This window comes from Carassius carassius, chromosome 27 (genome assembly GCF_963082965.1).
Source record: "Carassius carassius chromosome 27, fCarCar2.1, whole genome shotgun sequence".
Taxonomy (NCBI): Eukaryota; Metazoa; Chordata; class Actinopteri; order Cypriniformes; family Cyprinidae; genus Carassius; species Carassius carassius.
Window position 1 is genome coordinate 10,023,253 of NC_081781.1, and position 25,991 is coordinate 10,049,243.

Sequence of the window (25,991 nt, forward strand, 5' to 3'; positions counted from 1 at the left end):
GTTTGTTCTTTTCAACTAGACAACCAATCAGAATGTATTTGATGTTAATTTACTGCTGAGTGTCAATATTTTGGACCAATGAGTTTCCATGGTGGGCGGGGCTGTTTATTGCAGTGCCTCAGAAATGGTCACCAAGCAAATAGCAAAATATTCTGTGGCTTCTTGTTGTGTCTGGTTAGAACATGTTAAGGAGATTTTGCTTGTGAACTTATTGTTTTTTAAAATGGTATTTTGGTAGAAGATTAGAATATGTCCTCTGAATCTGCGTCATACTCTCTGTATTGCTGTCACATTCACATTTCAGGTTTATAGGCTGCTATTGAGAGCCATAGCGGCTCATTTTCCTCCCTCTCTTTTTCTTCTGTCACGTCATGTAATGGTACAGCAAGGACTTGCTTCTCTGCAGTAATAATTCTGAAATATTCATCCTTCTTTTCTCTCTCCATCTCCTCTGTCATTTCCACAGTGCTCCTTCAACTGGCCAGTGATGCTTTTCCCAAAGATATGACACTTGCCCTGGCCTATTTACTAGCTTTACCTCAGGTGAGTCTGACTGCTCTATTTGCAGATTCTCTTTCTCTGTGACTGTGTGTGTGTGTGTGTGTGCGTGTGTGCAGCAGGGCATGCCTGAGCTCTGGTGCCTCAGATTATGGTTTTTCATAACTGTTTCTCTCACTGCAGCCAGAAGCATTCGGAATTGAAAGATAAAACCATTTAAAAGTCGGTAAAAATCTAATATGAATTCTAATACAGTTAGCCTCTGTCCTGTTATGTCCAGGGCCTCCATTTCAAAGTATTATTGCATTTTCCTGATCTAGATCGTTTAATGCTCTGATGAAATAATCTGAAAAAAATCTTGATGGGCTTACAATTGATAGCATGTCCCCGGTGATGCCTCTCAGTTCATTATCAGGTGAAGCTGGGTTGAAATTGATGTGCAGTTAGTGTGGCCATTGTCCTCCTCTACTGCTTTAGCCTCGATGGTCCTCATGGGTCGAGTTTCTGAGACATCCAGTCACTCAAAGTACTTATCCTGATTATTATGGCGATTACTGCAAGTGCCAAAAGTCCCTTTGGTTCATTTCTTTTTGTCACTTTTACATTTTTTTTTTTTAAATGGAGAAAAATAAAAAATAAAATCAGTGTTTTGATTTTTGTGGTCTGAACCAATGTTATTTTGGTATCACTGAGTAACTATTATAGGTTTATTAAAAAAAAAAAATTCTTTTTCATTTTAGTTAAAGTTTTTGTATTTTTAAAATTAATTTTCCCCCTCTTCCTCTCTTTTTAAAAAATGTTTTTTAAATATAAATATAGTTTTATTCATTTTTGTTTCAGTTTTACTTTTAGTTACTTAGGGCTGTCACGATATCAGATTTTGAACTACATGATTATCATAGTCAAAAAAATCATAATAACAATCTATCATGATATCTATAGAAATCATGAAAAATTTAAAAATGCGTTTAGTCTCCTCATATTTCATTATGCAAAACGTGCATGTGTACCAATAATTTTTGAATATCGCCAATACTGTCCCTAATTAACGCGATATTTGTTTTTTTTATCATTTGAATATCATGATTTTTGTTAATGCGATACCCCTATTTAGTATATATTTAGTACATATATATATACATATATTGGGGTCATTAAAATGTTTTCAAATTTAGTCTCCTTGTTTTTCCTAGTTGTATTATTTTTTATTTTGGTTAATGAAAATACTTTTGTTTTTGCTCCCCCTCTACCCCCCATATAACAAACTATGTAAAATTCACTATGTAGTAAATGAGTCAGTGGTTTTAACAGTACTGTATATGCACTAGTGTTCCTAAAGTTCTATTTTGGAAACCAAATTAGATTAGTGTGCAGTGTGAACGTAGAGTGTGAACGCAACTTTTTGTCTTTTTCTATTTCAGGTGTTGGATGCTAAAACGTGTTTTGAGAAGCAGCCTCCATCAGCACTGTCTCTGCAATTAGCCGCATATTACTACTCTCTTCAGATCTGCTCCTGCCTCGCATCCTGCTTTAAAGACAAGTGCAGCCCGCTTTGCCGGGTAAGCCTGCACATACACTTTTCTCTCTGTCAGCCTCCATTCCACAGCCATTCTTCTTTATCTGGCATTTTAGCAAGTTTCCAAAACACTTACACGAGTCAAGAACAGAATCCATTAGCGATACAATACAAGTTCTCACCTTGAACCAGACCGATAAAACGGGATCAGCCTTTTCTCTCTCTTTGTTTTGCCCATTTCTCTGCACATTCCCCCTCTGTCTCTTTTACACAGCTCCTGCGGTGTCGTTCTTTTTCTCTTTTCTTGTAATATTTCAGGTTTATCTGCATTACACATGACAGCACTTTACTGCTTCCCTGCAAATTTTTGCATCTTCTTTCCACATCCCTCTTTACTCATTTCTCCGTTTACTCTCTTCTTCCATTCTATTATCATAATTCCATCTTTCATTTTCACCCTCTGTTGCACCTTAGCATCTCTCCCTCTCATTCCTCTTGTAACTCTCGTCTCATCTCCTCTCATTTTCTTTCTCTTTCTCTCTCTCTCTCTCTCTCTCTCTGTTATAATGATGCATGCTCCTCTCAGTTCACTTTAAAAGTTGTTGTTTAACAAGGAACACTGTCTCTGTCTTCACTTTTCACACCGTGTTTTCCTTGACCACCTGACTCACGAAAACAACATATTAGTATGCATAGCATCCTCATCATAGGTCAGCGTCTATGTGCTAGTTGGCTGACACTTCATAAAACCTATCAAGCATTATGAGCAAGCATCAAGGCTTGAAGTGTTCTCACAGGTTTATGGTGTGAAGCATGGGGTTATGAAGAACTGTAATTGTAATGATGATTGTAATGCAATAAGAATTGTGTGGCACTTTTCACAAATAGTCTGAGCAAAGAAGTGCTTAACTTTCTGAAAGGGTTGATTGTCAACATCAGAAGGTCAAACTAAGTATTAAATGAGCTATTTTATGGTATTGTACATGAAGCTTGAAACAGTTAAAAGAAAACAATGGTTTCAGTTATTCTAGTGATTACATTAACATAAGAAATACATCAGAGTACTAGTTATTAAAAAAGATTTTAATAATAATAATCCTTTATTATAAAAAAAATAAATGGACAACCTAGTGTATTGTATTGGTGGAAAGTGCTGAGTCAGAGTGATTTTTCCCCCTATCCACCGACTCTAACTTTTTATATATTTGTTCAAAACTTCGGAATCATCCTGGAAATCATGAAAAAGTGACTCCGTTCACACTGCTTCTTTCAATTTTCATTCTTCCCCAGTTCGACTTCAGGGAGGGCAACTTCTGGTCTGCTTGTAACACTAATGTTACACTACACTCATTAAAAAACTGAACTTTGACTGTTGCCCTAAATTTTTGAGACTTTGACTCGTGAAATATGTAAGCATAGAGCCTTGCACTGAATTTGAAGGATAACCTAGAAGTGCTCAAGTCAATTTGTGTTGGATGTCGACACGAACTCAAAAGACATTACATACAAATGTTTCACAGCTTTTGGCATTCTAACAGGTTTAATAAGAAGAATAGATTGCGTATACTAATGGTGAATCCATTTTCAATATGTACACACAAAGTTTTACAAAATATGGCTTAAAGGAGACGAATACGGAAAGGAAACAATGATTCGGAAGTTGGTATTTGAATATTTAAACAAAGTTTAAACATTTGGCTGCTGCTGACACAAGATTGACAGTTTGAAGACATTTTGTTTTAATGAACTAGACCTGCAAGCTAATTCTTTGAACTCAAGTCATTAAACTTTTGCTTTTGTGAGCTTGAAACCGTCTGTGTTTGTTTCAGAGTCTTCACAGTTCTTTTCTGAGAGCTGTCACTTAGTTATCAGCTCTCTGCTTAGCTAAGGGCTGAACAGCTTGGATGACAAAAAACACAAGGAAATGTTCTTGTAATTATATCGCAGTGTGAAAAATATAAAGCAGCACTGTGGCTCTGTCAAAGTTTCATCACAGATAAAAAGTCACTGTTTGCAGCAAGATCAAGTGTTCAGTGTGCAAAGTGGCATTTTACCTGGCCTAAAAATTACTACTGTCTTTTACTTATCATCAAGTTGTTCCAAACATGTATGACCTATAAATTTAAAGAATATTGGGGTCTAACAACAGTGAACCTCAATGACAGACATTATATTGACAAAAAAATATATATATATGTTTTTCAAAATATATTATTTTATTTTCCACACGAACTGTTTGAAGGAACAGCATTTTTATTTTTGGGTGAAGCATCCCTTTAAATGTTTTGAAGTAGGGAAATAAGGAGTTATGAGTTAAAACTGGTTAAAAATTTGCTATTTTTTTCTTACTATTAACATTGCCTACGAATGGGACAACAAAAAAAAAACAGATTTTTTTTTACACTTTAGGTCAAAGGTGATTTTTATTATTTTTTATTTTGAAAAAGCATCTTATGCTCACTAAGGATCCATTTATTTGATTTAAAAAAAGTAATAACAGTAATATTGTGAAATATTATATTATATTATATTATATTATATTATATTATATTATATTATATTATATTATATTATATTATATTATATTATATTATATTATATTATATTATATTATATAAATTAACTTTTTATTTGATATATAAATTTGATAAATAAATTTGATTTATTTCCTCTGATTTACAGCAGCTATTACTCTAGTCTTTAGCGCCAAACGATCCTTCATAAATCATTCTAATATGCTGATTTGGTGCTTAAGAAACATTTTTTTACTATCATTTCATCATTGTTCATAACAGTTGTGCTGCCTAATAGTTTTTGTGTAAACAGTAAACTAAAGAATTATTTGATGAATTTTCAGTTCAAAAGAAGACCTTTTGTAACATCATAAATGTTATATAAATGTTATATGACTTTGCTGAATAAAAGCATTCAAAATCTTTAAACAATTTTACTGACCCCAAACTTTTGTAATGTAGCTGCGATGACGGCCAAACTATACTGTATGTCTCCAGTCAAAAACCAGGCTTAGTGAGTCTGTGTAAGGACAAGAAAAAAGAAATGTTAAAGCACTCGAGAACTGTTTCACCCTTGAGCGCCGCAGTTAATCCCAGGGCTGCTCCAGGAGTGTGCGATAAACAAAACACACTCAAATAATGCATGTCACAAGTATATTGTCTGGTTCCATTTTATGTCCTTTTAGCTGTGTTTCGATTGCGCCTCAGCAGGAAATAAAATAATGACAGACCCTTAAGGTATATAATTTAGCTTGTTCCTTTTTTCAATGTCTTTGACGTCCGAGCTGGAAACTTTAAATGGCTTGCCCCTGTAAAGAGCAATACGAAAGCTAATGGAAGGGAATGATTGTTCGTAGATCTTTTCAAGGTTACAGTTCTCTGAATCCACAGCCACATGCTGTTGCCCACACGTGCACTAAGAATGTTTTTTTGTTGTTTTTTTTAAAGAGAAGCTGAGGTAATAAGTGGCCAGTGTTTACTGTACACCGTATGGCAATTCACACATCCGCATGAACATGCGCACTCTTCTTAATGGATGGTAATGTACCTCTGAGTGGCGTTGGTTAAATGCTAGAGAAAATCCATTACCGCTGATGGAAAGAGAAAGAATACGATGTTCTGTGTGTTTTATTTTCATCTGTTCTCTTTCCAAGTGACATTTCAATTGGTGTTTGCTGATATTTGTTGAAGGAGATGGTCTTGCGGCAGACAAGCTGTACAACAGGCCTCTAACGCCCCCGACATTTGTACCTCTTAAATTCGTACCGTCTTTATTCATTTGTCTCTTCATTTGCATTTTCTCTCCCTCTCTCCACTTATTTCCTTTATGGTAATCCATTTATCCGTCCTTTTCTCTTAATTTAAACCTCCTCGTTCTCTCTCACGTAACACATAATCTCTCTCGCGCCTGTCACACATCCATCCTTGTGCTTTCCTTTGCTTTCTCTGCCCTTTTTTCCAAGCAGATCCCCCTCAGACATCATCACTATCACAGGCAGCACATGCAAGTGTTGTTATTGAAAGTAAGTAGGTCCGTAGGAGCATGCAGTCGGGCCTCTGGATGAATTCTGCTCCATCTTATACGGCGCACTGCCTTTGCATTGCAAATTAAGCCCAACAAGATGTTTCTTTCAAATCTAAGTGCATAATTATGTTCTCTGTGTAGGAATGAGTCTGTGATCCTGTTGTACTGTGACGCCCCACTAACAGTGAGCAAGTGTTTTCTCCCGTAACTGGGTGTTGTTTTCTGTTCCTGAGTCTGTTGAAATGGAAAGCAGCGCATGTCTTAAATTAAAGCAGTGCATCTTTGGAAATGTATTCTTATTCATCCAGAGAAAAGATCTCCGATCTTTGAAGTTACTTATGTTTAGATGGATCTTTGTTTAAAACAAAGGTATTAGTCTTTGCTGAATTATAGTTTGTGTTTGTTCTAGTCTACTTAATTTACTAATAACTACCTAACTGATGTTTTTGTCCAAAATTCTTCTGCAGTACTCCACATGGTTCTGTTCTGCTAAATTTGACACAGATTAACACTTTCAATATGCTATGCTGTATATGCATATTATATATAGCATTATATATAAACATTATTCAAACAGTTATTTTTCCATATACCATGTTATAAACACATAAATGGAGTGTAAAGTGTAAAGTTAAAACTCTTAACGTTGACAGAAAAACAAAGTCTATTTTATTAAAACTGCCAGAAAAAAAGTTAACAAGATTGTTCAGAAACACTTCTAATATGCTGTTTTGAACCTTGTCACTTTTGATCAATTAAATGTGTCCTTGCTAATATATATTAGCACTTTTAGACATTAGTGTGTGTATATGTGTAAAAATGATCAAATATTAAATTCAAATACATTTATAACTATTATATCAATTTATTTTTATCATAAATAAAAATAAATTAAATTAAAAACTATTATTTGTAATCATCTTCTGTAGTAGATTCAGTTTTAATAAATTTACTACATGTACGATACCCTAAAACATTACTTTTTATTTCCTAATCTGTCACACAGTATCATAGGTAAAGATAGTGAAGAAATAATGAATTAAGAATTTGAAATAAAACCCATTTTCTGTCATATTTTTTCCGCATTGGCATCCAATCCGCCTAATCTCCATAAAGTGTCTACGGTTAAATGTCTTGCTCAGGACACATTAGTTCATGAATCACCCCCGAAGGGTTTGTATGGCCAAAGTTTCAGTTACCAGCCCATACTATACCACGCATTCATTCGCTAATGTGGAATAACTGACAGAACTCCTGTATGATTATAAAATGGCACGACAGCTAAAAGACTACCTTTGGTTTTTGAAATATACTTACAGAGATATTGTTGCTTGATAAAAGCATTATTAACGATTGACGCATTTACAGCCAGTGCTCTGTCTTTCATACACAGTGCGAGCTTGTAATTTAATATTGCATTCTGAGTACCAGCGAGGATGCGGTGATTAGTTATCAGCCTTTTATTTGATGTTGATGGATGTTCCTTTTAACAGTACACTACAGTATGTTCATGTTTGTTTGTTTTTTTTTGGTCCTTTTCTTTTTTTTACGCATTAAGCATTAGTAGGCGATGCTTTGATTTTTATTTATTTATTTCCAAAAAAAATTTTTTTTTAAATAAACCCCATCCTACAGGATTTTTTGTGGGCAAAGCCAAGTTGCTCGCTTCTGTCTTTGAGAAAAGGAATCAAAACACTGTTTAGCATAATTGTCAGGGTGAGAGCAAGCCACCGAGTACACAACCGTTCATCATAGCCTACAGCAAACACAAAAAGTACGTATTCAGCCCACCCGCATACCCATTATATTTAAATAGGTGTTTGTAAGCACCCTCTAGTTTTCTGCCCAAACCTTTTGAGTGTTTTCAGATGCCGCAGTTATCATTATTTTGATTTGCGATTCAAAAAATTGTAATTGTAAAATTTGAATGATCAATTATTATATTTGAGGCCCTACGGGGAGGCACTAAACTGGCCACCTCTGCACTCTTGTACACACACCTGAGGACATTTATCATAAATAGATGTGATGCGAATGCAAAATGCGATAAGCCTGTTATTTTACTGCACTTCAGACTAAAAACATGCAAATATGCAGTGAACCCCGCACATTAACCTGTCCAAAAAGGTCTTTTAACATCATTAGAGGTAATTACCATCTAAAACCCACCTGAATTTCTGAGCGCATCATCCGCAGGTCAGTTATTATAGTTCACATGCACACTAAGGCCCGCGGAGAACCCAATTGCATGCACACATAACACAGGGCAGATGTGAACAACAAGAAGAGCAAAAGATGGATGGGAATTGACAGATAAACTACTGGTTGAGTCTTGCTTGTGGTTGGATTGTCACTCTCTAAAGACAAAGTGTGAGGCAGAGACAAAAAAGGGAATATCTGGATAAAGAGGTTTCATCATGAAAGAGCTTTTCTTGGAGAGGAGGTTCAAATGCTTGCCGTATCCATCCATCATGTCTCGTTTCTGCATCCCACAGATCAGTGTCTCTCAACCGGTGACCTAAAAATGAGTCACCAGTCTGTTCTGGACACAGACAGTGGGGTGAAAAAATTATTTTAAATGCAGCTAACCTAAAGAATGGTGTGTCAGTTGGAAGAAGTAGCCAGAGTAGTAGATGCCAACATGGTAAATTCAGTTTTGACTGACTACATTCAGGACATGCATGCAGTGAGGATAGACCAGTGTTGATATTGTTAATTAAAACTAATAAGAAATCATTTTCAGTTAAAAATACATTCAATAAAAAGATAGAAATAGAAATGCTAAAAACACAATATATATATATATATATATATATATATATATATAATTTTTTTCTGTCATTTAATACTTTTGTATATTGGGGTGGTGCTAGCGCAGTGGATAAGACACATGTCCTTGGTGTGAGAGACCCGGGTTCGAATCCACTGTGAGACACCAATGTGTCCCTGAGCAAGACACTTAACCCCTAGTTGCTCCAGAGGCGTGCGACCTCTGACATATGTGGCAATTGTAAGTCGCTTTGGATAAAAGCGTCAGCTAAGTGAATAAGTGAATAAATGTATATTGTTGGATCTGTGCAGCTCATGGTACCTTTAACAAATGTTAATGTTTGATTGTAAGGATAAACAATACTGTTTTGTAAATACTGCTTATAAACAATATTGAATGTAACATGTATATACTGTAGGTGTTTAATATATGTAATATTATATCTAATGCAAATTCCAATATTTTAAATATAATTATTTGTTTATTAAGATTAATAGTATTGGCAATTTTAAGTACATTTAAATTGTTTTTAAAATTGTATTAAGTCATACTTTAGATTAGGGACCAATTTTCACTATTAAGTAACTATTTACTATGACTTTGGAGCCAATAAACTCCTAATTTGCAGCTTATTAATAGTTAGGTAACTGTTAGGGAATGGGGTACATTAAGGGTTCTAAAATATGGTCATGCAGAATAAGTAAAAACAAACAGCAAACATGCTAGTAATATACATGCAAATAAGCTATTAGTAAATGGTAAGAATTTGTCCCTAAACTAAAGTGTTACCTTTTATTTAATATTAATAATAATAATAATAATAATAGTAAAAGACAAAACTAGTTCATCTTAGGTACCACTGTCTTTTCTATCTCTCTCATCCTTTTATCATGCTCTGTGCTTTATCTTCCCTAACACACTTTATTTGTCATTGTGCTCAGAGTCTGTTATACTCATAACATGCTGTTTTAATAATTTCCATATAGATTAGTGAGTAATCATTCTAGATCCTGTTTTTCTGTCAAGACTCTTAACCTGTTCATATCTCCTCGTGGCAAACTAGATTACACTGAATTCAAATTCTTACTTAGCATAACGATTACAATAGTGTACAGTAATAATGGAGGCTGTGTACTGTACAGGTTGAGAAGTGTGAGACCACATTATGAATCTGAGATTCACAATTTAGTTTAACCGTGGAAATAGAATGTTTTGTGGTTAAGTTGGATTAATGTTTATGGAGAGAATGTGCCAAGTAGGATTCTACTTTGCATAGTAAAGCACTGTTTTTGCAGTCTTACTCACTGCTTGTTTTAACACTATTGATTCTTTGACTTTTGTTTCCATGTAGGCTGATCCTAGAGAGCTTATTCGTCTTGTGACCAAGCATGTAAAAGACAACGCTGGATGGGATTGGGGAGATGAGTAACTGCAGGCCCCGATTAGTCAATTGAGACTATACAGTGAGAGACCGACAGATTTGACTCAAGCTCAGGTGCTACAGGGACTCGGCCGTGGAGTTGATGTGAAGACATTTAGCAGCGACAACCAGTACAAGAAAGAGACTATTCTGGGACAGGTGGAGTAGGTACTGTGTGCCTGTGTACAGTGAAAAAAAAAAACATTACTTTTTCTAGTATATAGTGACCTTAAGGGAACAATAGATAATATATATATTATTATAATTATTTAATTTTATTTTTTTCCATATATGTTTTGTATATATTTGTATATTGATGTTCGTCTTGGATTATTTAATATTTTTCATATTTTACATTAAAGGTAAAGTTATCTTTAATATAACATTGTGAAGTGACCTTTTGCCTAGATTACTACTTTGCAGATGCTTGGCATTCACAATGAATGTGTCTAGAGTTGAAAGAGAATGACACACATCCTGCAGCTTTTAATCTGGCTGTCCTTTGAATATGACTTTCCGCTGGTCTCTAGAATAAAAGATCATGTTTCAGGATTGATCTTTTGATCCAAACCAGAGTTCTGGCTTACAGAGCCTGAGACTCAGTTTTATGAGGACTGGAGTCACAGGTCTGGGTTGACTAAAGCCTGGCAAGATTTGCCATCGGCCAATACTTACTGTAGGAACTGCAGAATGAAGTTCCAGCAGCTCAGGCCAGATCTGATTTGCAAGAGCAACCAGAAAAGGGATCAAACATTCTTTCAGAGCAAGACGGGTCAGGATTGTTAGAAATATGTTACAGCTGTGTTCTTTCTATCTATCTATCTATCTATCTATCTATCTATCTATCTATCTATCTATCTATCTATCTATCTATCTATCTATCTATCTATCTGTCTATCTGTCTATCTGTCTATCTATCTATCTGTCTGTCTGTCTGTCTAAGTTTTTCTTTCTTCCTCTTTATCAGTCTTGTATTTGATCTGTTCTTCTTACCTGATTATCTAGGACATTGGATAAGAGTGTGTATGGGATCTCTCGATCTCTGGCTCAGCAGTACAGCATCCCTCTCTGAGAAGTGCACATGACACACCTCAAGTTTCTGTGATAGCGGGTAAGACACTCATACTTTCTCACACACACACACACATACACACACAGCAGACTTTAGCACCACTCACACTCAAGATTTACTGCACACACAACACTTTTTCAAAGAAATGAGCCTGCAAAACCTCAGTTAGAAGCAATGTCTTCCACGAGTAACAGTTTTTATTTCCTTGACGTGAGGCCCCCGGCAGGTCAGAACCTTGCGAACCCTGTGCTCTAGAGGCGCAAACAGAAGATTGCACGGATCGATTGCAGAGACTGGCTTCCAGGCCATCGGTTTGTGCAATTTTCCATACCTACAGTTTAGTAGTAAAGGCTAGAAAGCTCTTTGTTTTTTTAAATAGTTTTGCAGTCAGTTTAATACAGCTTTGAAAATCCACACACAAACAAAATCCACTCTCCTGAGCTTGCTGCACGGTAAATTTGTCGCTGAATCATTGTTCAAAGCCTGGTTTAATCAACTCCCTCTCCATCTCTCACCGGGTTTAATCACCCTGAATCTCTCTCTCTCTCTCTCTCTCTCTCTCTCCCTCCCTCCACATAAACATGCACTCATTTGACTTCGCGTATTTAGTACAGATTGCTTGGGTGAAACTGATTTACTGTGAATGTTTTTTTTTTTTTTTTTTTTTTTTCTGCTTGTGAGAGTCCTTGCGTGCTCATTAGCATCCCCAAGGCTTCTGTTTTATTTTGTTGGTTTGTTTTTTTCGTAGCTCTGTGTAGAACATGAAATCTCTAAAATCCCCCCCCATCAAAGATGTTATCAAAGGAGAGTGGCACCAGGGGGAGTTTGAGCAACTTTGGCAATTACACAAAAGTTTTATTGTATTGCGGTTTCTGTTTGCTAATTTGTCAGCAAATAGGCTTTTCTGACTGATGAGGACTTGTAAACACATATTTTGCATCGTTTATCTTATTTACTCAGTTTCCATGATTTGTATATGATATGTTTATATAATGCTATTTCAAAGGCATTGAAAAAGGGCCAGTTCTTTGTTTTTGTTTTTTTGATGGTTGATTTTGTTTACTATGTCACAAGGCACAGCAGAGTTATATAAATGCTTAAATTTATTTTATTACAATAGACAATTTGGTCTATTAAACGTTTTCCTCATTTTTGGCTAGATTTATTGATATATATTCACTCAAAATGTGAAAGAGTTAAACCCTTTTGTCATACTGTATGTGAGTTTTATCGCAGTCAGTAATCAGGACAAACTGTGGGACAATTTTCCTGAATCCTACATAGGACAGATGGTCAGTTCAAAATGATGTTGCTTTCTCTGGACAACTGCTTTGTCTCTATCCATTTTGCCTTGATGCCAGCCTGACTGTTCAGTCTGCACCAAATCATGTTTTTTTTTTCTCAGGTACCCTGTTGTCATATATTCAGTTTGGAGCCAAATAACATTGCAGTTTGTTTTAGTCATTTATTTTTGTGCACTGATCACTTGGCTAAGCCAGGTTCTTGTTAGTCATTTCAGTAATATTAGTCATGCTGTAGACCACCTGAATGGGCTCTTCCCAGAATTAATTTAATGGGTTTTAGGAACTTGTATATGATACTTGAGGTCACTCGGTTTTAGATATTATCTTTGATTACTTTTTCAATGCAGATTTGACCTTATTCTGCCCAGCGTGTTTTTTGCACTGTGGGCCCCGAGGTATGGAGGGTTTATTGGGTCAGATTATAAACTAAAATTCTAAAACTAAAAGTCTTATACCAAAACTACAAATCTAAATCTGAAACTTAAAGTCCAAGTCGAAAATTAATTTGGTATTTAGGATTGGGCATTTGGTATTTAGGATAGAGCATTTTGTATTTAGGATTGGGCATTTTCTATTTAGGGTTGGGCATTTGGTAATTTAGCCAATTAGGATTTAGGATTGGGCATTTGGGCATTTAGGATTGGGCATTTAATCATTTAGCCATTTAGGATTGGGGATTTAGGATTGGGGATTTAGGATTGGGCATTTGAAGATTGAGGATAGGGCATTTGAGGATTGAGGAGTGTATGCAAATTAGGAGGCGTGGCCCAAATACTGGAGGCTGGGTTTGAAATGGCTGGAGCGCAGAGGCACCTTATGGACAGCAGAGGGAGCTCCCAGTGCTAAGGAGCACACAGTAATGAAACCAAACGGAGCGAGTGATTGGCTTGAGCGAGGACTGTGTGATAACTTCAACTTAATGACAGCTTTGTAACATTTGTGGCCTCAAACACAAAGTCACCAGTGAAAGGAGTGCTATCGGTCTGACGACGAGAAAGCAGCAGACAGTGCAGCAGGTAAGATGCTAGCATTAGCCACTAGTTATATAAGCTGATATTGCTAACATGCTTTAGTAGGGTATTATTATATTGGGATATGCTGTTTTGTTTTTTAAACTGCGGTTAACCCCTCTGACATAGTAGACACAGTAGATACACTCCTTTCACATTGCCACTAGATGGTCTTGTTTCTGTTTTTTTTTTTTTTTTTTTTTGCTATATATAGAGTATTTACATACACACACACACGACATATGACATCAAAGAGAGTAGACGCTCCTTAAGCTTTTGAATCGCTCTGCTCTCGCAGTACTTTGATGTCATAAACCGATCGGTCTTACAGTGTGCAGCGCCGGTTCAAGTCGAACAAGCCTAATTTATTTTCTCTCACAATCTTTATAAAATATATATAGGCTATATAGCAAAAAAAATAAAATAAAAACAGAAACAAGACCATCTAGTGGCAAATCTACTAATGTCAGAGGGGTTAACCGCAGTTTAAAAAAACCAAACAGCATGTGCCAATATAATAATACCCTACTAAAGCATGTTAGCAATATCAGCTTATATAACTAGTAGCTAATGTTAGCATCTTACCTGCTGCACTGTCTGCTGCTTTCTCGTCGTCAGACCGATAGCACTCCTTTCACTGGTGACTTTGTGTTTGAGGCGACAAATGTTACAAAGCTGTCATTAAGTTGAAGTTATCACACAGTCCTCGCTCAAGCCGATCACTCGCTCCCTTTGGTTTCATTACAGTGTGCTCCTTAGCACTGGGAGTTCCCTCTGCTGTCCATAAGGTTCCTCTGCACACCAGCCATTTCAAACCCAGCCTCCAGTAATTGGGCCACGCCTCCTAATTTGCATACACTCCTCAATCCTCAATCCTCAAATGTCCAATCTTCAATCTTCAAATGCCCAATCCTAAATCCCCAAATCCCCAATCCTCAATCCTAAATGGCTAAATGATTAAATGCCCATTCCTAAATAACAAATTCCGAATCCTAAATCACCAAATGCCCAATCCTCAATCCTAAATGGCTAAATGATTAAATGCCCATTCCTAAATAACAAATTCCCAATCCTAAATCACTAAATGCCCAATCCTAAATCCTAAATGGCTAAATGACCAAATGCCCAACCCTAAATAGAAAATGCCCAATCCTAAATACAAAATGCCCAATCCTAAATACCAAATTAATTATCGACTTGGACCTTAAATTTCAAATTTAGATTTTTAGTTTTGGTTTAAGACTTTTAGTTTTAGACTTTTATTTTATAATCTGACCCAATAAACCCTCCATACTGAGGATACACTTACCAAACTCTACATGAAAGGCATCAAATGGGTTTTTATTCCATTCCATTTTATTTTCAAATTCATGATTCAGACACTAAACTGACTGCCATATAATTCATTATCTTATATAGATGAATGTGTTTTGAGCCAGATTATAATTACTATGTTAAATTGGACAGACATTTTTTTTGGGGGGGGTGGCATAAAATACCTTTTTTGCTTTCTTTTCTATTTTATTCATTAAGCTGAGGTTTACATAAATTTTAAACCCAAGATGGAGGCACACAAATAGATTTGTAGCCTAATATACCCTGTATGCTGTTGGACTGTTGATTGACCAATCAAATTAGGGGACTGTAACTATTTGGTTTTATAATAATAAACATATATATTGAAAAGGGTCAGTGATCAGTGGTCAGCCTCAGTCGGCCCTTGAGTGAAGAATTCAGTTTGAATTCAGCCTCTGCCTCTGTGTCTCTCACATACACCCTTTATCCGTTCTTGGGTTTGTAACTGCAGGAGGAGACAGGATTAATGGCTGCTGTGTTTAGTGAAGTATTGATCCTGTTAAAAGCAGTTATTCTGTGTTAATAAGCAGACTGCAGTCAGAGGCTCCTCTTTCCCTATTTATCTCTCCCCTGCCGCATTTCCTTCCTGTTATTTCTGTCCTACCTGTTTTGTCTCTGCTATCTTCTTTCTCTTTTCCTCACTTTGTTCTGGCCTGTTGTTGTTTTCCAGCTTGTGTTGCATTCTTCTCTCTGCATTGCTCTTTCTTGCCCCTGGATGTTTTGCCTCCAGCCAATATAGTCATATCCATTAAACATAAGTTAAGGTCTATAGGGGTTACGATCAGGGTTCTAAATTAACACCCGCCAACCCACCAAATGCGGGTTAAAATGAATTTTGGCGGGTGTTAATTAAAACTTACTAGCCAGTTTGGCTGGTGATCCATGGCATGAGGCTCTGTTCTCGGTCATTTATCCCCCTGGCAGCACTTCCTACATTTCCCATGAACACTGTGCTGTAAAGCTACGTGATGACGTTTCATATGCCCATTGGCTGCACGCAGTTTGCAGTTAAACCAGCGCAAAAAAACATGGAAACGAATAGAGCGTCCATCAGAAAACACAAGGAAGAAGAACGAATGGAGCCAGAGCAGGGAACATAGACTGAAAGAGGAGGGAGTTAGCTATTAAAGAAAAAAATTAAGATTAAACTAAATGCGGTGGTGGTTGGGACAGATTTCTGGGGGCGAAAAGAGGAACGAGGCAGGGGATGAGGATATTACGGAGCCCCGCACGTCACCTGTAGGAGAAAAAACAATCAATCCGTCCCCTCAGTTTATAAACCGTACTCACGAATTCATAAACTGTTCCTTCGGTTTAACAAACCGTGCCCACGAATTTCCAATCCGTGCGCTCAGATTTTGTAAACCGCACCCTCGGTTTTTGAATCCGTAGGCCTACTCACGAATTCATAATCCGTGCGCACACTTTCGCAATCCGTTCCCATGGATTTGTAAACCGTACTCACAGATTCATGCAGCAAGCTCCTACGTGTTAACATACAGTTTTAATGAATATTATTATGTGGAATGGGTCTACAGCAAAGTGTCTTAAGTGATTCTCTATCAAGTGTAGTACGAGGTGGAATACAAAGATTTAACAAGAAAGATGTGCATCAAAATCTTGTTAAATTTGTGATAATCTTATAATAGCACTTGATTATTATTGTACAATAAACCTGCCATTGTGACTGACTCTGGAGTAATTATTTTTCCTCTTTTGTAAGTTGTTTTGGATAAAAGATTCTTATGCATAACCTGTATAATAGTATATAATAATGATAAAAATAAAAAGAAAGTTATTTTTATAATTTTAATTTGTAGGCTAAATAAATGATTACAATGATCACAAGTAAAAATGTTTGTCATAAAATAATTCATGAATTGCTTTATTTCTAAATAACCTTTGACAGTTTTGGAAATGCTTGTGTACAATTCTTTCTTAACATGAAGACTTATTTTTGTGATTTTATTATACTAAGCTCCATCCACCCCACCCACCTGCCGGAGTTAACAGTTTCACTGTTAATGTTATTATTAAATAATTAGGCCAAAAATAACATTGCATTCAGTTAGAGAGAAAAGGAATGAAAACATAAACGGCATATTATTTGTTTTGTTTTGCTTTTTACCCTTATTTTCTTCTTTTTAGCGTTAATTTTTTGGCAATAAAACACAGGCGGCTGTGTCTTATCCTATTGGTGATTAATGTAAAATAAACGCTAAAAAGAAGACTATTTTGTGAATGCTGATCGTGGTCTCGTTGGATACTATGAAAAATAATGTTTAATAAACAGAAATGAATCTGCCGGTGGGGGCCACAAATGCGTGTCAGTTTACAAATCCGTGGGAACGGATTGCGAAAGCGTGCGCACGGATTATGAATTCGTGAGTAGGCCTACGGATTCAAAAACCGAGGGTACGGTTTAAAAAATCTGAGCGCACGGATTGGGAATTCGTGGGCACGGTTGGTTAAACCGAGGGAACGGTTTATGAATTCGTGAGTACGGTTTATAAACTGAAGGGACGGATTGCAAAACCGTCGCCACGGATTGATTTTTTTCTCCTACAGGTGACGTGCGGGGCTCCGTATTACGGACAGAGAAACAAAGAAAAGAAAATTTAATGTCAAATGGCTGACAGGTCATGAATGGCCTGTGTTTGATCACAAGAATGTCGTAATGCTTTGTCAGGATTGCTGCATGTAAGTTACGTGAAAGAAAAAACAAACAAGCAATTTCGTGGTGGGAACTAATAATTTTAAATTTGAGTCAGTGTATATTTTGTTGTATGCATTGTACTTTATATGTGTTTTTCATGCCAACAATGTTAATAAAATTATCAAATGCATTCAGTGGCACTCATAATTTGTTATTTTTACCGAAAAAAAAAAATGGCTAGTGGAAATTCTGATTGGCTGGTAACTTTAGAAAGTTACCAGCCACATTGGCTGGTGATCAAAAAAGTTAATTTAGAACCCTGGTTACGATCTGTAGACAATGGATAGGGGTTGATCTCTGTCCAAATGGCCACATGCACCCTGCTGCTCACTCATTTTGTTCAATTAACGCTGAATATGATTAGCTGTAACACAATAAGAACATGCAGGAATAGTGTTTACCTACACACATTCTAAGACCTGTTTGTACTCTATGAATGTTTCTGTGTGTTTTGTCTAGAACAGTGGCACACTGGGATGCCACAGAGGCTCAAACCCATTAGTTCTGTAATGTAAAAGTGTCCTTCTGGTCATTAAACAAAGAAATACATTTTTATAGTAATTTTTATTGAAATAGGTGTTGGACTTATCAAGGTGATTTAAACAGTGTTGGGAAGGTTACTTTGGAAATGTAATAGGTTACAGATTACAAGTTACCCTGATTAAAATGTAATAGTAGTGGAACTTTTTCAATTACTTTATTAAAGTAATGTAACTAATTACTTTTGAGTACTTTTTGATTACTTTTCTAAATTTGTGAAAATTAAAGAATAATAAATAAAAGCATATACATCAACTTAAATACAGTTATCTAATAAGCATGTGACGTATTCTGTGTAATAAACTCCTGAAACATTGGTGTTTTTTTTAAAGTGCTGTCTCTTTGTATATGATGATAGTTTTCTCAAAATAAGTAAAATGCACATGAAGTGACACAGAGCAGTTCTAGAAATTATGTTTATGTGCTCGTGTACTCCTATATTGAGGCAGCAGTGGTTGAAAACACTGCGAGCTTCAGTAGGCCTATGTGTAGTAAATTAAACCATGTCTTTGCCATTAATTTACAGGAGGGGCGGACTGGGAAAAAAATTCAGACTGGAAAATTCAAACTCATACAAACAAATTCATGGACAAAACTATTTTTTGTATGGACCTGACATAAAAAAGGTTTAAATCTTTAATTTGGGGACAGGCAAAATAATTAAAAGTTCTCTCCTGAACTGCACCTTCACTTCAATTTTTTCTCTTCAGTCTCTTTATTTTGCCCTGTTATCCATCTCTCTCATGACTTTAATACTCAAGATTGAACAAAACTATACTTTACAATACAATACTCGACAATACTACAATATCTTTATAGAAAAATCCTAATACTGTACACGAGTCATGTTTTTCCCTTACAAAAAATTACCATGCTTTTATTAGCCTATATAAAAGTAAAATAAATGGATTTGTATTTATTTTTAAATAAATACATTTGTAAAATAATTTTACATTTTTGGTTATCACAGTTAAACAATAGTAACCATTTTCTCTGGATTTATAGTTAAATATTAAAATGTTAATTTTCATAAGGGTTGTGTTGTTGACTGTCCTAGCTCCCCCTAAACCTATAAAAAAAAAATCGGATTTTTTTTTTAGCTAAATTACTACTGTAACATTACAACAGATAATAATGATGTCCTTTATATAGTATTTTGAGTGATGACTGATGAGCAACGTGCTGCTGCTTGATTAAATAAAAAAACAAAGACAAAAAAAGCATCTTTACAGATGAAACTGACCTGAAACCCTGAACAGTAATTCTGCTTCTCTGCTCCAGCTGTGCGCTTCCACAGTCCACTATATTCTCTCTCGCATTGATTACTCTGAGTCTGATCCAAACCGTTTGGCAGCGGCGCGGAGAGCGCGCGAGTCATGACTAACAATTCATGACTTATTAGAGATTTAATTATCAAATGGCGGATTCGCATATGATCGCTTTAGTACATTCGGCAGGCAATTAAACAATAATGATATTAAATAGTGGGGCAAAATCGACTGCCAGGCCACCGGGAATTGTCCCGGTTCTCCCGGTGTCCAGTCCGCACCTGATTTCCACAGACACGCAGAATGTGCAAGTCATATATTGCATTTTTGGGGCTTAATATTCACAGACACTAGTCGATGTCATGTTTTGATTCAAGTGTACTGACCTATTTTTGATTTAGTCATCCAAAATGTGGCATATTCCGTCCGCGTTAGGCATTTCGTTTTTATGACTGGATTCTACGAACCAGACTGTATTTCCGCATCCCGGAAATTATTAGGGCGGTATGTCTCAGAATAGTCAGTGCAATTTGGGAAAGAAATCAGTTAAATCTGTATGTGGATGTGTGTAAATATTCAAATGTAATCCCCTTTGTAATCGTTAAAAATTTCATAAGTAACTGTAATTTAATTACTCATTTTTTCTTAGTAACTGTAACTGTAATTACAGTTACAATAATTTTGTAATTAAATTACGTAACGCCATTACATGTAACTAGTTACTCCCCAACACTGGATTTAAAGTGCCATAGGCCGCCATTGTGAAAACATAATCAGATCAGCATATTGCAATGATTTCTTTATGGGAGTAATGACTGCTGAAAATTCAGCTTTAATATAGCATTTTTAAATATATTAAAATATAAAACGGTTACTGTAATGTGTAATATTTGAAAGTTAGCTATTTTTACTGTACCTTTAATCAAATAAGAGACTTTTAAAATCAACATTTTACAAATCTTACTGACACCATGTTTCTAACAATAGAAACGTGATTTATGCCTCTAATATTCTATAGAAAGTAGTCTGGAAGTAAAGTGTCTTATAGTATCTCATTTGCAGTGCTGCGCTCCCATGTATTTTTTTGCATATTTTTACACTAAATGTAATTAGAACTTCAACCAGAACCTATGAATGCGTAAAAGTAAAAAAAAAAAACACAGAGATTTATATTAAATACATTTTTACATTTGCATGTTTCATGTATCCATTAATGAAAGCAATTATCAGCAATAACAGCACCAAAATACTTAGTGTAGTTATTTGTTAATATTTTTTCTCATTTGCAGAACTGCTTCATTTGTGGCATTTGTATTTATGAGCATGCTAGCCCATTTCAGGTTCCTCCATCAGCGTTTTAGTGGAGTTTATGTTAAGAATTTACTTCCATTCAGCTGTTCTCTTATAGACATGCTTGCATTTCAGATCATTGTCTTGCATTGTCCAAAACAATAATAAAAAAATGCCAATAACAATGTTAAAAATGTGCAAACAGAAAATACAGAAGCAAAGACTTTTTTTAAGTGGCCCTTTTCTCTGCCCCTGTGGAGGTCTGCGCAACCCACTTATCTGACTCCATCTTTTATTTCCTGTCCTGTTTGCGAGTCAGCATGCTTTTTATGTCTTTTCTCTCTCTTTCTGTCTACGACTCTTTCTCCATCCCCTTACGCCCTCACGTACAGCATCAGCAGACCTGCTGGATGAATGGACTTGGCAGTCATTGAAGGTTCGCATAGTAATATATTGATAACCCAACTCTATAAAACATTTCCATGCATCAGAATTGCTATGCGATATTTCCGTGGTGCAGTAAAGCTGTTTATCTTTACTGAAAAGCCATTCAATTAGAGCGAGGTGGAGGGCCAGTCCGCTCGCCTGCTTATGAAGTCACCGTGGAGATAAATTATGGAAATCAGAGCAGCGTTAACATAAAACATGACACCCATAGAATCCAAACCTGACATCAAATTTATTGTGGGTCGGTAAACGCTGGCCATAGGCTATAATTCACTGCTTGAAAGTTATTATTTTTTTGGTCCTGAAGTGGTCAAACCACAGTGAATAAAGTTTAATTGCCTTTAAGTAGTTTGGCGAAGTTCTTTTAGATTAAACAAAATCAATTCTCCAGCACAAGTGGGCCATCACAACGTATTAACTATGACCTTAATGTACCTCATCTGGTTTGGGGGACGATTGGGGGGAAAAATGCCTGTGCATTGCCTTAATTGATTCTCTACAAGCAATTTTCAAAGGTTGAGTGATCACTGCTTCAACAGACCTTGGTTACGAGAGCTCATTGTTTCAATTCTCTCACCTTTCAGTCTTGCATTTCCATCCATCTCTCATTTCTCTCTTCCTTCAGGCTTTCCACCAAAGACATTGAGTACAGAATGGAGGCTCTGGGCCTGTTTGAGACCCTAAAGACAGACCCAGAGTAATTCTACATGCACATGACTAAATACCTCAAACTGCTCAAGAAGCTCAAAACTATTGCTGTTGGTGAGTAACAGCCAAAATCTTAAATCTTATGGATCAGATTTCATCACTGCCAAATTGGTAGTCATATTTAAAGATCAGATTTGAAAACTAAATCTTTACACTATGAACAAAGCCTGTGTTGAAAAAACATTGGTTATAGCCTGGCAGTGAAATTACTGTGAAATCGTTTTAAAGAAAAGAGGATTCAGTCGATACCTAGGTGACCTGGTAACACAAATGAAGCGATAAATTAGCTCCTGCTTGCAAGCATGTCAATCAACACCGTAACCAGAAATTTCCCATGTAATGACACATCTCTCTCCAGCTGAGCAACAGGAAATGGGTCACTGAGCTGTGAAGGTGCCAATGAAAGTAAGAGGAATGTTAATTAGCCCCCATACAATGCATTTTTGTTCTTTTCTGATAAGAAAATAAATATTATTGTGAAGAACATGAGATTGTAGTATTCTCAGTATTGGGGCATTGCATGGGATGCAGGTGATAATAGCAAACTTAACAGGAATCATTCACTAATAACTGCATGAGAGTTATGTACTTATGTGAAATGTTATCCAGATTCACAACTGGTGCGCATACCCAATAATTAGTTCTAAATATGATTACATGTGCCTGCAGTTAGTAATGTCTGCTTAAAATACATAAATGTAAATATGCATACATACACATAATATGTGACCCTGGACCACAAAACCAGTCTTAAGTGTAAATGTTTTGAAATTGCGTATTTATACATCATCTGAAAGCTGGATAAATAAGCTTTCCATTGATGTGTGGTTTATTGACAATATTTGGCCGAGATACAACTATTTGAAAATCTGGAATCTGAGGGTGCAAAAAAAATCTAAATACCTAGAAAATTGGCTTTTGAATTTGTCCAAATGAATTCTTAGCAATGCATATTACTAATCAAAAATTACGTTTTGATATATTTAGGGTAGGCAATTTACAAAATATCTTCATGAACATGATCTTTACTTAATATCCCAATGATTTTTGGAATAAAAGAAAAATCTATAATTTTGACCCAATGTTTTTTTGGCTATTGCTAAAAATATACTCCAGCAATTTAAGACTGGTTTTGTGGTCCAGGGTCACATATATAGCGAGACAGAGAGAACTACTGTTCAATTTTGGTTCAGTAAGATTTTTTTCTTTTTCTTTTTGACTTAAATTAGATGGAGCAAGGATGCATTAGGTTTTTAAAAGTGACAGTAAAGACATTTATTATGATGCACAGGATTTCTGTTACAAGTTATTGCTGTATATGTGAACTTTATATTCATCAAAGAAACCAGAAAAAAGATGTATCACAGTTTCCACAAAAAACATTAAAGGGAAAGTTCACCCAAAAATGAAAATTCTGTCATTAATTACTCACCCTCATGTCATTCCAAACCCGTAAAACCATTGCTCATCTTCGGAAGACAAATTAAGATATTTTTGATGAAATCTGAAAGCTTCCTGGCCCTGCATAGACAGCAACAAACTAGCACATTCAAGGACCTGAAAGGTAGTAAAGACATCATTAAAATAGTCCTTCTGACATGGAAGAGAACAATTGTTGAATTAAGTTGTTTTTTTTTTTTTTTCTCTGCACACAATAAGTATTCTCGTAGCTTCATAAAATTAAGGTTGAACCACTGATGTCACATGGGCTATTTTAACAATGTCCTTGCTACATGTCTGGGCCTTGGATGTGGTAGTTGCAATGCTGTCTATGCAGGGTCAGAAAGCTCTCGGATGTCATCAAAAATATCTTACTTTGTGTTCTGAAAATGAATGAAATTCTTATGGATTTGAAACTACATGAGGGTGAGTAATTGATGACAGAATTTTCATTTCTGGGTGAACTACTGTATCCTTTTAAATATCATCTGTTTACAAGCATAGAAGCATGATTACTGAAGAATCATGTGGTACTGAAGACTGAAGTAATAATAAATAAATAAAAATCAGCTTTGCTGTCACATGAACTAATTACATTTTAGCATATACTATTAAAAATAAATATTGTAAGATTTCTTCACAATATCACTGTTTTTACCATATTCAATCCACTTAAAGCAGACATGGTGAGTGTAAGAGTGTTCTATTAAAAGTGTTTAAAAAAATCTTACCAGTGCCAAACTTTTAAACAGTGTACGCTGCTTATTCATAGTCTAATACTAAAATATTTTGGTTCTGAGTTGATTTGTGTCACTTTTTAAATATCATAAAAGTACCTTAAATAAGACAGCCTTTTGACTCAGTGTACAGTAGTTCTGAAAAGAGTTTGAACTAATGATGTCTGCTTGTTTAAACTTGATAATCTTGGAGAGAGTGTTTTGAGAGGACAGGAGTGGAATTTTCAAACCACACTCTCTTCTGTCTCAACTCATATACCTTCCCTTTTAAACACTTACACTAAGTAGGCACTGAAAACACACTCTGTCGCATACATGCTCCCAGACAGACCTGTAAAGACTGTTCATAGCATCTGCCACAACCCAAGGGAGAGAGATAGCACCTTTTTTTCACATCCCTGTCTGTTAGAGTGTATGTGTGTGTGTGTTGAATGCCCTTCTGGCCCCTGTCGTGAGATGGGCCCATTCTCAGAGGCAGGTGTTTCAATATTTAATGCCCTGATGAGGCCTTGTGTGTCAGTGTAATGTTGTCTGTCTGACTTGATATATCCTGGAGGCATGCCAAGTCTACACCTATTCACATAGATTGACACAAATAGAAGCCACATAAACACTTGAAACTAAAACAAATGTCCAATAAATTTTGAATTAGCAGAGATGGAGAAAGTATTCTCAAATTTCACATAGTAGATTCCAGTATGTCAAATTGCCCCATACTGTGACAGCATGGTCACAAAAGGCCAGCATGTTCAGGGAACTGGTGAATAATGTGCAAAATAGTTTTTTTTTTTGTAGACTTAAAGGTATGTGCCTGTATAGAAATTGATTAAAGACATTGAACTCACCCATCCTGAGAAATATTAATTGCAGAAGAAAGTGTGGCAACTAGCCCTAGTCTGTATTCTATATGTTGCTGAAGTCATAATGTCTTGTTCTTTAGGTCTGGACTATAAGAAGCCAGAACGTCCTGTCAATCTCCAATCTGGCCCCTTGAATCCCCCAGAAGGGAGGTGGAATGCTTACTTCTGGTGCTGTACATGCCACCTGGCTTCATAAACTGTTCTGGGAAAGGGATCAGCATGTGCTGGAAAAAGCCCACCTGTGTGATCACGACTTTCTGCATGCCTGCGACACCTGTGCCAAATACTTTGACCAACTTCTGCCTGTAGATTCTGTTAAATATCAATTTTTTTGTCCAGTTGAAAAGTTTATTTTACTGTTACATTTAACTGTTACATAAATGTATTTACTATGTATTTACTTCTATACAAAGGCAAATGGCCACTGCCTTTTCCATTTAAAAATGCACTTTTAAAGTGATTATTACTGTATTTTCCACATTGTATCCACTTAATAGCATCAAATCAGAAATGCTCCCATATACTCCAGAATGCCAGACTAACATGTTTAAGGTCTGTTTCTACAATTAACATGAATCATTCAAATCAAAATATGCACATCTATATGCCATAACTTATGTATGGTGTGTTCAAATACTTCTCTGGACATGTTCATGCCTACTAAGTGTTGTTTGATGTTTAAGCACCTCTAATTTCTTCCTTTCTCTCACAGCTTCATTTTCTATTTATTCTGCCTGCAAGTCAAACATCCACATGCATACAAAAAAGACCCATACGCATGGCCCTGTGGCAAACATCCTAAATGAGCCTCTGTAATCAAAAGGCTAATCGCTGATGCTCAGTGGCCCCTGGAGTGTTCAGATGATGTTATTGTAATGATTGTTATGTTGATATAATGTTAGAATGATTAGAGTTTGCAGAAAACAAGTTACAAACATTCATTGCCATAAACACACACCCACTACAACCATTAAGGTGAGAGCCGCATTGATTTGGTGCTC

At 36.0% G+C, this 25,991-nt stretch overlaps 1 long non-coding RNA gene across 2 annotated transcripts; it reads left to right on the top strand.

Annotated features, from left to right (window-relative positions):
- Positions 1–391: 391 nt before the first annotated feature.
- On the top strand, positions 392–25,087 carry LOC132106677 (uncharacterized). Of its 2 annotated transcripts, XR_009424178.1 has the most exons (7): positions 392–543; positions 1,920–2,057; positions 10,174–10,410; positions 11,248–11,353; positions 21,191–21,234; positions 21,871–22,007; positions 25,071–25,087. It is a non-coding gene; the product is annotated as an uncharacterized LOC132106677 (long non-coding RNA). The 2 variants fall into 2 exon arrangements; XR_009424177.1 differs by lacking the exon at positions 21,191–21,234 and having other exon boundaries at positions 396–543.
- Positions 25,088–25,991: the final 904 nt, after the last annotated feature.